The following is a 14556-nucleotide window of genomic DNA, read 5'->3' on the forward strand; positions in this document are numbered from 1 at the left end:
TCACATGTTTTTTTGTGCTTTTTGTTTGCGCATTTAGTTTTTTTAACCGATAGGTGTTCACTTCAATACAAAAATGGATTTTGAGCTCAAGGTTTTTTGTGAAAATGCACAAAAAACCAATGGACTTACATAGAGCAGTTTTTTTATGCTTCCTATTCATTTCAGTGGGAGATTCAGCACGGATTCCGCCCCATAATAGGGCGTGCTGCTTCTTTTTTCCACGTGGGAAAAAAAAAATGGGATGAATGGGAGGCTGTTTAGGGGCCGATTTTAAGGCAAAAAATGCTCCACTGTGTGAACTTGCCCTTACTGTCATGTTGCATTGAGAACTGTGCTCCTATAGTTACAGCCTTCAGCGCTGCTTTTTGCAGTAAAGAGCTCGGAGTACTCTAGATCAGGGGAACTCCGCTGGCAGGCCCCCATTGCCAGCTGTTTGGACCCTTGCTGGCAGGACTAGGTTCGGAGCAGATGTTCTCTTAAGCTGCACAGCTGTACAGACGCGCAGCCTCCAAGCTCATCTTGACCCTGACATGTTAGTGGGCAGTGGAGGGTGGAAGAACATGCCTCTGCTGCAGCAGCAGAATATTCACTGCAGCCACCAAGAGACCAGTAGGGGAGAGAACCAGGAGAAGAAAAATGGGCTGCAGTGACAGAGAGGGGCACAGGTTTGGCAGGAACACCTACCACACCTAACTGCTGTGCTTCACATCATATATTTGCCATGGCTAGCACAGGCAAAGCACGCCAATTAGCGGTAATTTTCATGCTATTACAACAACTCAGACCCCCGTTCTAGATAGAGCAGGCATGCTCAACCTGCGGCCCTCCAGCTGTTGTAAAACTACAACTCCCACAATGCCCTGCTGTAGACTGATGGCTGTAGGCTGTTTGGGCATGCTGGGAGTTGTAGTTTTGCAACAGCTGGAGAGATGCAGGTTGAGCATGCCTGAGATAGAGCTTTATGATAGACTTCTGACTGCCTGCAGCCACCACTAGAGGGAGCTCACTGCATCACGATTTATTATGACTTTACTATATGAACACAGTGAGCTCCCCCTAGTGGTGGCTGCAGGCAGACAGTGTTTATTTACTCCTATCTCTACGGAGAGGATTTGGAGCTCTGCATCAGAAAGGAAACACAACTTGTGTAAACCACAGCAAGCCACAGAACCTGAGCTGTTCACAAAAAGTTTTTCCAATTTACTTACAAGTAACCGAACTATTAACCCTATGTGTGACAGGTCAGGTAGCCCTTGTGGATTGATCTAACAGCTCCCTAGTGCCCTCGGCTCACACAGACAATATGCTGGGTCATAACTGCATGTTGTGCCCTAGCTCTGCCCAGAGATGCCCACAGAGATCACAGTGGGAGGAAGCTTTCTGTTTGTTCATCACTAATAGTATGCGCGTATCAGCATTTCAGAGCAGAGGCCTCTGACACAATCATTTATCCCAATCAGTGATATGGATTATTGCAGAGAGTCTGCCTGCTTCCCCGTACTTGTCAGGGTAAGCAAGAACTCCGTCTCCAATGGATTACTTTCCTCTCTGTTACCCGGAGATATCTGAGATTCTTCCTCTACAATGACATTTTATTATTCTGCTCGGACAGGCGCTGTAATGGAAGTATGTGCCTAGGCAGTATAATAAGTGTTCCTAATAGCTGACGAATTGGGCACTGCCACAGGGGCCACAGCATCAGGGGGCATTTCTGAATTGCGTCTTATGGAAGGCTCAAATGTGTCCTGTTTATCCTCAAAGATTTAAACCTTTTCTTTTAGCTGCCACTAGGTGGAGCATTCTGCATATAAATTTAAAGGGTATCTGTCAGCAGTTTTGTACCTTCGACACTGGCTGACCTGTTCCATGTGCACTTGGCAGCAGAAGGCATCTGTGTTGGTCCAATCTTCATATGTGCCTGCATTGCTGAGGAAAATTATGTTTAAAGGGTTTCTACCACCAGATTTTTAGATTTTTCGCTGACTGACACCAGCGATCTGCCAGTGTCTGCACTACCTGACCTGCTCTTGTATCACCTTTTGTCTGCTGCCGTTAAGCTTAAAAACATACTTTTATTGATATGCAAATGAGCCTGTAGGTGCTATGGGGGCGTCTTTTCAGCACCTAGAGGCTCCGTCTACTCAATATTTCTGCCGCCCACCGCGTCCCTCCAGCCCGCCCCGCTCCTCTTGATTGACAGCCAACCTCGCTACATCTCGAATTCCAGCACCTGTGCCACGCGCTTCTGTATTCAGCGCAGACGCAGTGACTGTCGGACCGCTTCCTGCGCTGGCATCTTCACTGCGGTCCGACAGTCACTGCGTCTGCGCTGAATACTGAAGCGCGCGGCACAGGTGCTGGAATTCGAGATGTAGCGAGGTTGGCTGTCAATCAAGAGGAGCGAGGCGGGCTGGAGGGAGGCGGTGGGCGGCAGAAATAGGGAGTAGACGGAGCCTCTAGGTGCTGAGAAGATGCCCCCATAGCACCTAGAGGCTTATTTGCATATCAATAAAAGTAAGTTTTTAAAGGGAACCTGTCACCTGGATTTTGTGTATAGAGCTGAGGACATGGGTTGCTAGATGGCCGCTAGCACATCCGCAATACCCAGTCCCCATAGCTCTGTGTGCTTTTATTGTGTAATTACCCCGATTTGATACATATGCAAATGAACCTGAGATAAGTCCTGTACGTGACTCATCTCAGGGACAGGACTCATCTCAGGTTATTTGCATATGTATCAAATCGTTTTTTTTTACACAATAAAAGCACACAGAGCTATGGGGACTGGATATTGCGGATGTGCTAGCTATCTAACAACCCATGTCCTCAGCTCTATACACAAAATCCTGGTGACAGGTTCCCTTTAAGCTTAACGGCAGCAGATAAAGAGCCGGTCAGGTAGTGCAGACACTGGCAGATCGCTGGTGTCAGTCAGCGAAAAATCTCAAAATCTGGTGGTAGAAACCCTTTAAATATATGCAAGTGAGCCTCTAGGAGCAACGGGGGCGTTGCCCTTACACCTAGCAGCCCAGCTTTCTATGCAACTGCTGTGCCCGCTCCACTTTGACAGGGCCAGGCAGTGAAAACTGTTAATCAAAATGCAGAGGTTACGGCAGTTGCAGAGAGAGCGGAGCCTCAAAGTGCAACGGCCCTTTAAAAAAAACAAGTATTGCGCTCCGCCTTTTGGCAGCTGCAGGCAGTCCGAGCTCAGGAACAGATGGAAACTGGCCCTGATAAAGATATCTGGGATTTGAAAAATACCGTATGGTCTCATGCACACGGCTGTATCCGTTTTCCAGTCTGCAAAAGACGGATCCTTGAACACTGACGGCCTCTGTGTGCATCCCATTTCTTTTTCTCACTCCCAGCAATAGAAAGGATTATTCTTATTTGGTAACGAATAGGATCCGCAGTGAGATTCTCAGATCGAGCACATGGAGCCATGAAAAAAGGATGTGTGAATCGCCTCATTGACTGTATGGGTCAGAGTGAGTAGCTCTTAAAATCGGATAGCACACTGAAGAAAAATGTGGCCATGTGCATGAGGTCTAAATAAAACTGTAAAAACTTTGGAGGTCCTTGAAATGCGCCTTAATTTTAGGAGCAGATAGTGGCACAGCGGTCAGTTGCACCGCTATCTGCAACTTCACCCCGCTCATGCCAGGTCTAAAATTGTGGGTGTGGACAGGGAAGGGAACGGGCCGACAGGCCCTTTTCATTTACTATCTTGTAATCCTGTTCCAGAACTGGCACTGGGTGCACTGAAGTTATGGAGAGGCCGGCGCCTCCTCATACCTTCAGCGTATCCACCGCCAATTTAAGGCTTTAATTAAGACCGGCTTTATGTTCACAACCAAAGCCCATTCAGCTGCAGTGCAACAACTATGCCACGTTTTTCGCAAAACTCAAGATGGCCGCCCTTCCTACTGAGAGCTCAACCAGTTGCACTTCACTTTGGGGTGGGGTCAAAAGTTCTCTGTGTGTGTTAGGCTACTTTCACATTAGCGTTTTTTGTGGATCCGTCATGGATCTGCAAAAATGCTTCCGTTACAATAATTCAACCGCATGCATCCGTCATAAACGGATCCGGTTGTATTATGTCTTCTATAGCCATGACGGATGCATCATCACCACCACTGAAAGTCAATGGGGGACGGATCCGTTTTTTTTTATTGTGACGGAGAAAACGGATCCGTCCCCATTAACTTACATTGTGTGCCAGGACGGATCCGTTAGGCTCCGCTTCGTCAGGTGGCAGCGTTTTGGTGTTTGCCTCCAGAGCAGAATGGAGACTGAACGGAGGCAAACTGATGCATTCTGAGCGGATCCTTATCCATTCAGAATGCATTGGGGCAAAACTGATCCGTTCTGGACGCTTGTGAGAGCCCTGAACGGATCTCAGAAAAGAAAAGCCAAAACACCAGTGTGAAAGTAGCCTTACTGCTGTAGTATTTCTATATTGGGAAGCTTTTAAAAAAAAAATTCTTTCACATGCAGCCACCACTAGAGGGCGCTAATTGCATTTTGGTTGATAGGGCTAGTATTCAATGGGTGCTGTGCAAATTGGTATGCAGTGAGCGCCCTCTAGTGGTGGCAGGTTGCAGGTAGAACAGTGTCATTCAAGCTGGGCGCTCTATAGAAATTGCCTATACTACTGGATGATGGATAGACAGATAGATAGATACATAGATATGAGATAGATCCTTCAGAATTTTCCATATTCTGCATAAATTTGACCTAAAATGACATCAGATTTTCAGACAAGTCCCAAAAGTAGATAAAGAACCAAATCAAACAAATGGGTAAAAAAATAAAAGACCTGATCATTTATTTATTAAAGGGCATCTGTCAGCAGTTTTGTACCTATGACACTGGCTGACCTGTTACATGTGCGCTCGGCAGTTGAAGCCATCTTTGTTGGTCTCATGCTCATATGTTCCCGCATTGCTGAGAAAAGTGATATTTTAATATATGTAAATGAGCCTCTAGGAGCAATGGGGGCGTTACCATTACACCTAGAGGCTCTCTCTGCAACTGCCACTCCCCCTGCACTTTGATTGACAGGACCAGACGTGATGACGTTTACAATGATACGTTGTAATAAATGTTCCTTTGTAATTGAATCCAGTTACAGTACCTTAAATAGGTGCTTCTTTTATTTGGTGTTGTGTGCATCCTCGCTGCTGGTTGTGCTGTTACAGAATTGTATTTCGAATTCTAAACGACAATATCGCCGTTTTTTTCGGATGCTGCCGGTTTTTGGGTTTGGGCAGCTACAGATATCATCCATAACAAATATGTGATCTCCAGATTGATGCGCTCGGTTTCATGTATGAATGCAGAACGATTTAATTTGCCATATGGGATATTGTAATGAGCTGGAAGACGTGGAGCTTGCATATATTTTAGAATTGTAAATGAGTCCGTGGAGCCGCTATCTCCAGTAATTGTATCGTTCCTCATTACAGGGCGCTGATTGTATGCGGAAGTTAGGCACTTTTGAGATCTCAGTGGTCGTCATGGTAACAGGTGAGTTATGTGCATAGTCTTTCCTTGCCGCCACTAGATGGCGCTCGGCTGCTTTTATTGAGTTCAGTACTAGCTTGATAGCCACTTAGCTCCCTCTAGTGGTGGCTGCTTGCAACCAAATTATCATCCATTCATTAAAGAGGTTATCCAAGACTAAGAAATGTTCCTCATACGCCTGGGCCCCTCACACTGAATATACTTACCTGGCTCCCTGCGCCGCTCCTGGTCCCCGCACCGCCACCGCCGCTTCTCCCCATGCACGGATGAAAACATCAGGTGTCGGGGGAGCACCCATTGGCAGGCGGAGGGTGACTCATAAGTATATTCAGTGTGAGGGGCCTGGGCATATGGGGGACATTTTTTTTAGTCTTGGATAACCCCTTTAATACTGATGACTTGTCCTCTGGATAGGTCATCAGCACCTAATCGGTGGGGGTCCAACACCCAGGACCCCCACAATCAATTTGAGAAGGCTCCCATGCTTGCAGTAACACCGTGGCCTTCTCACTGCTTTCCCTAGGCCAGTGACTACACGTTCATAGGTCTCGTGGCCTAGGTGCAGCTCAGCCCCCATTGAAATGAATGGAGATGAGTGTGATACCAAGCATAGCCGCTATACGGTATACTTTGCAGTGCTCAGGAACGCCGGTGCCTTCTCAAACAGCTGATCGGCGGGGGTCCTGTGTGTCGGACACCCACAGATCCAGATGATAAGTCATCAGTATTCACGTCTCAGAAGACCCTTTTAAAGGGAACCTGTCACCGGGATTTTGGGTATAGAGCTGAGGACATGGGTTGCTAGATGGCCGCTAGCACATCCGCAATACCCAGTCCCCATAGCTCTGTGTGCTTTTATTGTTTAAAAAAAACGATTTGATACATATGCAAATAACCTGAGATGAGTCAGAGCTTGAAAGTATGACTCTTTTCTGGTCACACGAGTAAGATATGACTCTTTTATGTTAATTTGCATATGTATGAAATCGTTGTTTTTTTTACACAATAAAAGCACACAGAGCTATGGGGACTAGATATTGCGGATGTGCTAATGGCAATCTAGCAACCCATGTCCTCAGCTCTATACCCCAAATCCCGGTGACAGGTTTCCTTTAAGTTAGTAAAACAAAGTATCCCTATACAGATATATTAAGACGTTAATCAGTAAATCGTTTTTAACGTATTTTACCACGTCAGAATTATCATATAACCATGACTCCGAATTCTGCTTCCCTCCAGTGACAATACACGGTATGTGGGGCATGTCTGTAATAATAACCATAGCTATAATATGCCATGTGTCCAAGCAATCAGTTTTTAGTTCTGTAAGCTGCTCATGCACCAGGCAGATCAGGATGAACAGGGCTATTGCACAAACCCGCATAGGAGAGCGTTCGAAACTGTGTTGCATGATCGATGCCCTGAATGTATCTGTAGATTTGTACTTTTAGAATTCTTTTGCAGTATTGCAGATGTGCTAGCCATGCTAACCCATGATATTTGCACGCCCAGAATCTATTTTAGTTTCCGACGCGATGTAGGATTCATTTTTCGAGACGCGTTTCCCCTTTTGTTGTTTTATCTGCAGTTCTGTGTATGATCTGAGGTCATGTGTCTTCGGCTAGATCAGACGTGTTAGTCTCACATCCCCTTCAGCAGCTCTCGACATCAAGTGCAGCTATTCGGAGAGCGGCTCGTTAGAGGCTTGTCGCCATACGGACGTCTGGAAAGGTCAGAGATGCCGCTGTAATGGCTTAAAGAACCATTAAACCCTAAAATATGAATGGTCGTATAGGAAAGCACGAACATATTTATTGGGGGGGGATATGACATGTCAAGACAAAATGTGAGAGGCGCTAAGTGCAAGCTTGTTCTCTGTGGAATCGGCCATTTCAGATATTCTGTGCTCACCCCAGTGTTTAATAACATGAATTTAAAGCGACAGTCCAAAAAGGAGGGGAACCTGGTCACTGGACTGAAGTGCATGGATTTCTGGGTTGCATTCCTGGGGTGGTGAACCTATCATGACAAAATTTAATGAGCAGAAATGATTTGGATGATTTTCCTAATATATTTGATTAAAATCTCAGTTGCCTGTCGCTGCCACAAGGGGGCCATCTATTTGCAGCTGTGTGTAGGCTGTAGACAGGGGCGTAAGTAAAATAGCGGCAGACCGTGCAACTGCTATGGGGCCGAGGGCAAGAGGGGGCCCAGTCTTAGTTGGGATTATCCCCTCTTCTGCTGGGGGTGAAAACATGGTCAGGACTTTACCCTCTAAAGGAACAACTTTTAGCAAATGAGGCAGTGGAAAAATTGAATTAAAAGGGGTTTAGGCAGAACCCCTTCTGTCCTGTGTGAGGGCCCTGGTTTGATCCTTGCTATGGGGTCCTTACTTCTCTATGTACGCCACTGGCTGTAGATATCCCCCAGTGCTGGCAAAAGGAAGTCAAGACTTGAAGATGGGAGCTCTGTACTATAGAAACCGAAAGCTGAGCCTTATCAGGTATGTTAGGAGCATGCTTTAAGTTATTTACGCGCCTGCTTTCTCAGTCAATTGAACTGCAGGTAGGTTCACTTTAAACGTTTGCTCCGCTGGTGACAGGAGCGGGTGATTACGGAATTGCATATCCATCCGTTCCTCTCCAATGTGCTGTTAGTCAGTGGGCACATGCTTTACTGTAATGGGTGTTAACTGGACCATAGAGAAATGATGGGCAGATATATTTGTTGTCTGCCTGGTGCTGTCCTGCTCGAATACTGGGTCATGTCTTCTTATAGAGGTTGCTTCAGATATTTGACCATATTTGACCACCTTAAGCATCTTTTGTATTCTGCTGACAGGCTTGAAACAAAACTGCATGGCCCGATCACAGGCCACCATATATATCTTCTGCATTCTGCCTACAGGCTCCAAACAGAACCACATTGTGCCACTATAGACCACTTTAAACATCTTCCGTATTCTGCTGACAGGCTTCAAACAGAACCACATTGTTTAACCCTAGACAGCGTAGACATTTTCTGTATTCTGCTCCAAACAGAGCCACCGTAAACGTCATCGGTATTCTGCTGACAGGCTCCAAAAATAACCACATTGTTCAACTGCAGACCACCTCAAACATCTTTAGTATTCTGCTGACAGGTTCCAAACAAATACATTGTCCAACAACAGACCATCTTAAACCAGTTCTGTATTCTACTGGCAGGTTTCAAACGGGACTACATTTTCCGACCACTGGCTGCCATAGACATCTTCTGTATTCTGCTGGCAGGCTCCAAACAGAATTATTTTTCTAGACCACCTTAAACATCTCCTATACTCTGTTGACATGCTGTGAGTAGAACTACAGTGTCTGTCTACAGGCCACCATAAACATCTTTATTCTGCTGACAGTCACCAACCAGAACTATGGAGTCTGAACACAGATCACCTTAAAGGGGTTGTCCGGCTTTACCATATTGATGATCTATAGTCACGCTTCGGTGTGGGAGGGAAGGGGGAACAGGGAATCAGGCCTGAGAACTAGTGAAGGAAGATGGACACCTCCTAGTGAAAACCCTAACCAAAATCCTGACTGACTACCAGTATGAACAGACCCTAAAGGTAGGTGAGTTCATACGCAGGAATACCTAGAGTCCTATCAAGCCCTATAGGACCCCTGTACTAATGGCATGGAGAAGACTACATGTTTCTCCAAAAGGAAGGACGAACAGGAGTCTCCTTCAGGCCGATTACAAACAATAGGAAAATGCAACACACAGAACCCAAACAAAATACAAATGGGAACGGAAAGACTTAACTTCAAAGAGGCTAAGGAAGCACCAGGAACTCAGCCGAGATCCAACCACAATCTATCCAAAGGTCCAAACAGAAGCTATAAACCGCACAGCATTGTGGGAGAAGCAACTATAACTAGAGAAGGTTAAATGACCCTAATAGCCACACCTGAGGAAAGAAGGTGCGGCGAGCACCAGAAACAACACAGGCGTCATTTGATCCAAACGGAAAACATGTCAGATCAAACCACGTGTTGCCAGTCTCGCCGATCTCCTGCCACCTGTCGCGGGAACGTCCGTGACATCTATCCTCAGGGGAGGTCATCAATATCAGATTGACACCCCTGCCGATCAGCTGTTTGAAGAGACCCCCACGCTTGTGTGACTGCTGCATTTTCTTAATTGTCTACCTGCACCCCGTCAGCATTGCAGGGGTGGTGCGGCGCAACCACAGCTACTCCGCCCCTTTCACTTGGGGTAGGTCATCAATAATGGAAACCAGACAATCCCTTTAAATGTCTTATGTATTCTGCTGACAGCAAATAAAAGGAAGACGTGGAAAATGTTATTTGCTCCCAGTTGTAAGGAGGTTGATTCTGACAGTATATTATAACATAACGCAGACCACCATAAACAGCATCTATATTCTGCTGAGAGTAGATGAAGAGATGCTACGTGAAAATGTATCTCCGATCACTTCATTACACTGGGGAATTGTTATTTCTGCAATTTCCTAATATACCCCTTCGAGCGCTCTGCCATCCTAGGCGCAGCCGCTCGTCTCTGCTGGGAGGCATTAAAGATCCATCCACATCAAAGAAAGCAAAATGAAAATGAATATTTTTGCAATTAGAAAGGGGGAGGGGGGTAATCCCCTTTAAGAATCCATTTCAAGAAATGCGTTGTGTATTGTCCAAGACACTTTTGAGATGGAAGCTGTATAAATCTTTCTTCTTCTCTTCTTAAGGAAGAAAAGGGCAGTGAGAAGACACCGAAGAAAGTTTTCTACAAGGCAGATTTTTCATACTCCTTAAGAAAGACAGTGTCAGCATCTGGCTGATGAAGTAAGAATGTAGGACCATCCCACTCGCAGGCACTTCCACACACGCAGCTCCATGTACAGTCTGCAAACCTGCGGGAGCCAGGCAGCCAGACATCTCCAAGGTAAGACCGTTCCTGCTCTCCACATTTTCCTTCATTTTATTAACCTGACGACTGACCGAGGGGCATGAGAGGAGGAGGCGTGAGAGCATGCTGGGACTGCTGCTTGCATCCTATGGAATATCTGCAGCTGTTTCCTTGCAGATAAAACGCGCCGTGCTATCGAGCCCCATTTCTATATCGCTTTCCCACTCGCTGAAAACAATGGGATCAGTTCTGGAAAAAGGGAGGAATTTGGGAATCTTTATACTGGCAGAATAACTTCACCTCTTTTCCAAAAATATAGACCCCCCCCCCATTTGTTCTGCATCAGGAGAAAGTGAGGTTATTCAGCTCAGTGGCTTGATGAATCCATATAAAGACCCCCATGTGGGCCCCTAATGGGAAACATCTGATTGTAGAAAACCTGAGTACGGACGGAGAGAAGAAAGAAATGCAACCAATAGTTAACGCCCCCCTCCACGTTTGTAATGAGAGGGGCTAGCCTAATATTTAATTGATCCTCTGTGGAATTGCGGCCAGATTCCTTCAGAAGAGAAGGGAGGTAATGGCCCTATCCTGATTCCTCAACCTCTAGGAATGGGGCGACCCTTCTGCAGGAGAGGTGGGTGTGTGCCGTTGTGTTCCTGACAAAGAGAGAACTTCGGGATACAGTGCATTGAGTGGCTTCATTGTTTCCAGATCCAAATCTCAGCCAACGTTGCAAAACGTAAGATTATTCTTTTTTTTTTGGGGGGGGGGGAATGTTCGACTTACTATTCATTCAGCATTTATTTTTTTTCGTGACAGTGTGTTAGTGTACTGATGCTGTATGTTTTTTGTGTCTTTTCTTCATGGTTTTTTATGACCACCGCCGCTTGCTCTAAGCACAGAGGAAAAGGCTTTAACGTGTAGCAGGAGGCGAGTGAGGGACTGTCCCGACTTTCAGGGGGTTAATAGGAAATAGCGACAGTTACATTGTTAGCATTTGTCACATGGATGTATCACAAGAGCTGTAATCTCTGATTCTTCTCTGGTGTTATGAGCGGTTGATATTCGCCAGGGGCAGCAGACAGTTTGCAGGATGTGGATTGTAATCTGGTGGTAAATTCGAAAGAACGATAAGTTTAATATTTTCCACTGTCGTGGTTTCATGTCTTGCAGAATATTATATTAAGCTTTTGTGACACCGCAAGCAGGAAATAGTCAAATGATAGAGCTGCATGCATTTAAAGGGAGATGACGCCACTATTCCTGTAATGATATGTGCACAAAGCAAGGTAACAAAAGAATGTACTGTTTGTTCACTTAAGGCCTCATGCACACGGCCGTTGTTTTGGTTCCGCATCTGAGCCGCAGTATTTGCGGCTTGGATGCGGACCCATTCACTTCAACGGGGCCGCAAAAGATGCGGACAGCGCTCCGTGTGCTGTCCGCATCCGTTGCTCCGTTCCGTGGTCCGCAAAAAACATATCACCTGTCCTATTCTTGTCTGTTTTGCGGACAAGAATAGGCAGTTATATCAATGGCTGTCCGCACCGTTCCGCAAATTGGGAAACGCACATGGACACCATCCGTGTTTTTCAGATCCGCAATTTGCGGACCGCAAAACACACAACGGTCATGTGCATGAGGCCTAAGGCTGTGAGAAATTTTATATACGTTATTTGCACCAATGCAGTTATGAAAATAGCCTTGATTAAGTAATCGTATGCAGGTCTCTGTGTCTCCATGGTTACAGACTACGAACAAACCCTGTGTAGTCTGATGATCTCTGTTTCCTCTTTTTTTCCTCTGTAAAGGGATACAGAAGAAAGAGAGTAGAGCTGGCTGAGCTACCACATACACGTGCCCCCTCAGCTTGGCCAAGCGTGCTTGTATATATCCCCAAGAACAAAAGGATCAGGCATTTAGAAATCCAACTGAACTCCCCCAATGTATGAGCTCTAATGCCACCATACACATTAGATGGTCGCCTAGTCTTTCCAATGTATATGGACTGCTCAACAGCAGCAGGATCAGTCTGCACAGAGTTTGTTTGTAGTCTGTGTCTATGGAGACACATTGGACTGCATGGGAGATGTATACACAGAGCGTGACACACATGCTGCCAGCCGCCTTGATTTCCGTGGGTAGCCTTGTGCTCAGCTTTCACCATGTAGAATATTATGGAAGAGCCATTGCTCCACTATAGCCTATGTAACAAGCAGCCACTTTGCATTGGCAGGGATTTGGGAATTGGCACTCTTTTTGTAGGTGGGACCCCCCAGCTATTAGGGGAAATAATTACTATTGGTGCAACTGCCCTAGTGACAGAATTCTATGGGACCCTGAATCCCCGTAGATTTTCTGGTCCTGAAAACCTGACACAACATACTAAATCTTATCATATACTTCAGGTATCTGTCAAAAGACCCCCGGATGCCCCCACTCAGTATGTATTGCTGAAGGGATACTCTACCCCTATGGCACAGGTCATCTCCCAGGAAAAAAATCTGTGGCCTCCTTCACACTTCAGTGAATCACCGTGTGCTGTCCATGTTCTTATACCTATTGCCTCCCATCAGTGGTTTTCCACTGAGCGTGAGACATGCTCTACTTTAGACCATGATGTGCAACAAACGCACCCATTGAAGTCCATGGGTCCATGAAAAACCACTGACACAACACGGATGGCGTTCGTATTCCGTCAGTGGTATTTCAAGGACCATTAGTAGGAGATGCTGTGGAAATGAATTTTTAGCTGAGCAGTGTCCGTGGCATCCGGGGGTCTTTTGACAGATACCTGAAGTGTATGATAAGATGATACACGGAAGGCAAAAAACTGACACGCAGGTTCTTCCAGATGAAACATGGGTGGATTTTTCCACGGACGTCAAACATGTGAGCAAGGCCCTGATCATTTAGGGGCAGTCAGATCTCTCTCGTACACATTCAATTTTTAAAAGGGTTTTTCAGGATTTTACTGCTGATGACCTATCCTCTGGATAGGTCATCAGTGTCTGATCTATGGGGGTCCGACACCCAGGACCCCCCTGATCATCTGTTTGAGAAGGCATTGGCGCTCCTGTGAGTGCCACTGGCTTCTCGCATCTTACCAAGCACAGCGCCGTACATTGTAAAGCGGCTGTGCTTGGTATTGCGCTCAGCCCCATTCACTTGACACAAGAACGTGTCGTCGCGGTCCTAGGACAAGCTGCGAGACGGCCACAGTGCTGCCGCGAGCGCCGCTGCCTTCTCAAACAGCCGATCAGCGGCTAGGTCATCAGTATAAAAATCTCAAACTCCTTTACTGAATCCATGGAAATATGGTTCAGCTCTGTCAGCAGAAATCCGTGGTACATAAGGAGAGGTACATACTCCCAGCTGTAGAGGGCGCTCTCTGATGAAGGGGCACCACAGAACTTTAGAGCCCGCACTAGGAATGATACTTTTGAGACAGTCCACCGAGGATAACTGCATAGCGTGCAGGACTTGTATGTAATGATGATACATAGAGGTAACCTACACTATATGTTGACCTGTCAGTGGTGCAGATGTCGTGTCCTCGGGCACCGGTCCCACATGCAGAAGAACACATAGCAGAGGACATACCCTTCTGCATCGACACCACTGCCCCCAGAAAGCCAAGCAGCCAAGACTGGGTGCATCTTAGAAACTTGTGCTCATTAGTGAACCCCACACTGCTGTGTGCACCCTCCTAACCATCATTTTGGTGTGTATCCTGGGGCCACCACCTCTCAGGCTGAGCAGCAGTTGTCAGTACTGAGTAATTTTCCGTATAAATAACGCATTGATGACAAATCTTTCTGGCGTTGCAAAACTAGAGTTTCACGTTTGAACGATATACACAACCCAATGTTCAAGGAATTTTGCTAAGTTGTCTTGTGTAGTCTCTTGTAAACAAGTTATTCTCTGCTTGTTGTCAAATACAAATCATGATTCCACCACTAGTCTTAGGTACTTATCACATGGATGTTTCCTGTGTGCTGACCCAGCGAATACTGTACATGTCATGCAACACTGCTGCTAACTAAATGTCAGGGGTTATATGATGTGAAGAGTGTCACATGACTGCTGCCATGTTTACGTTAGGCCATAGATACATTACAC

General features: G+C 46.1%; 1 protein-coding gene across 5 annotated transcripts in view; it reads left to right on the top strand.

The window, feature by feature from the left end:
• Positions 1-7166: 7166 nt before the first annotated feature.
• KANK4 (KN motif and ankyrin repeat domains 4) overlaps positions 7167-14556 on the top strand; it is a 100640-nt gene continuing 93250 nt past the window's right edge. Inside the window, exons 1-4 of one of the 5 annotated variants that reach the window (XM_044300874.1) lie at positions 7167-7257; positions 10271-10467; positions 11042-11173; positions 11608-11723. The gene's annotated coding sequence lies outside the window, so the exon portion shown is untranslated. Of the gene's footprint in view, positions 7258-7900; positions 8030-10270; positions 10468-11041; positions 11174-11607; positions 11724-14556 lie in introns of those variants that run through there. The other 4 variants (XM_044300873.1, XM_044300872.1, XM_044300870.1 and 1 more) reach the window with 4 other exon arrangements.

This window comes from Bufo gargarizans, chromosome 7, assembly GCF_014858855.1.
Source record: "Bufo gargarizans isolate SCDJY-AF-19 chromosome 7, ASM1485885v1, whole genome shotgun sequence".
NCBI lineage: Eukaryota > Metazoa > Chordata > Amphibia > Anura > Bufonidae > Bufo > Bufo gargarizans.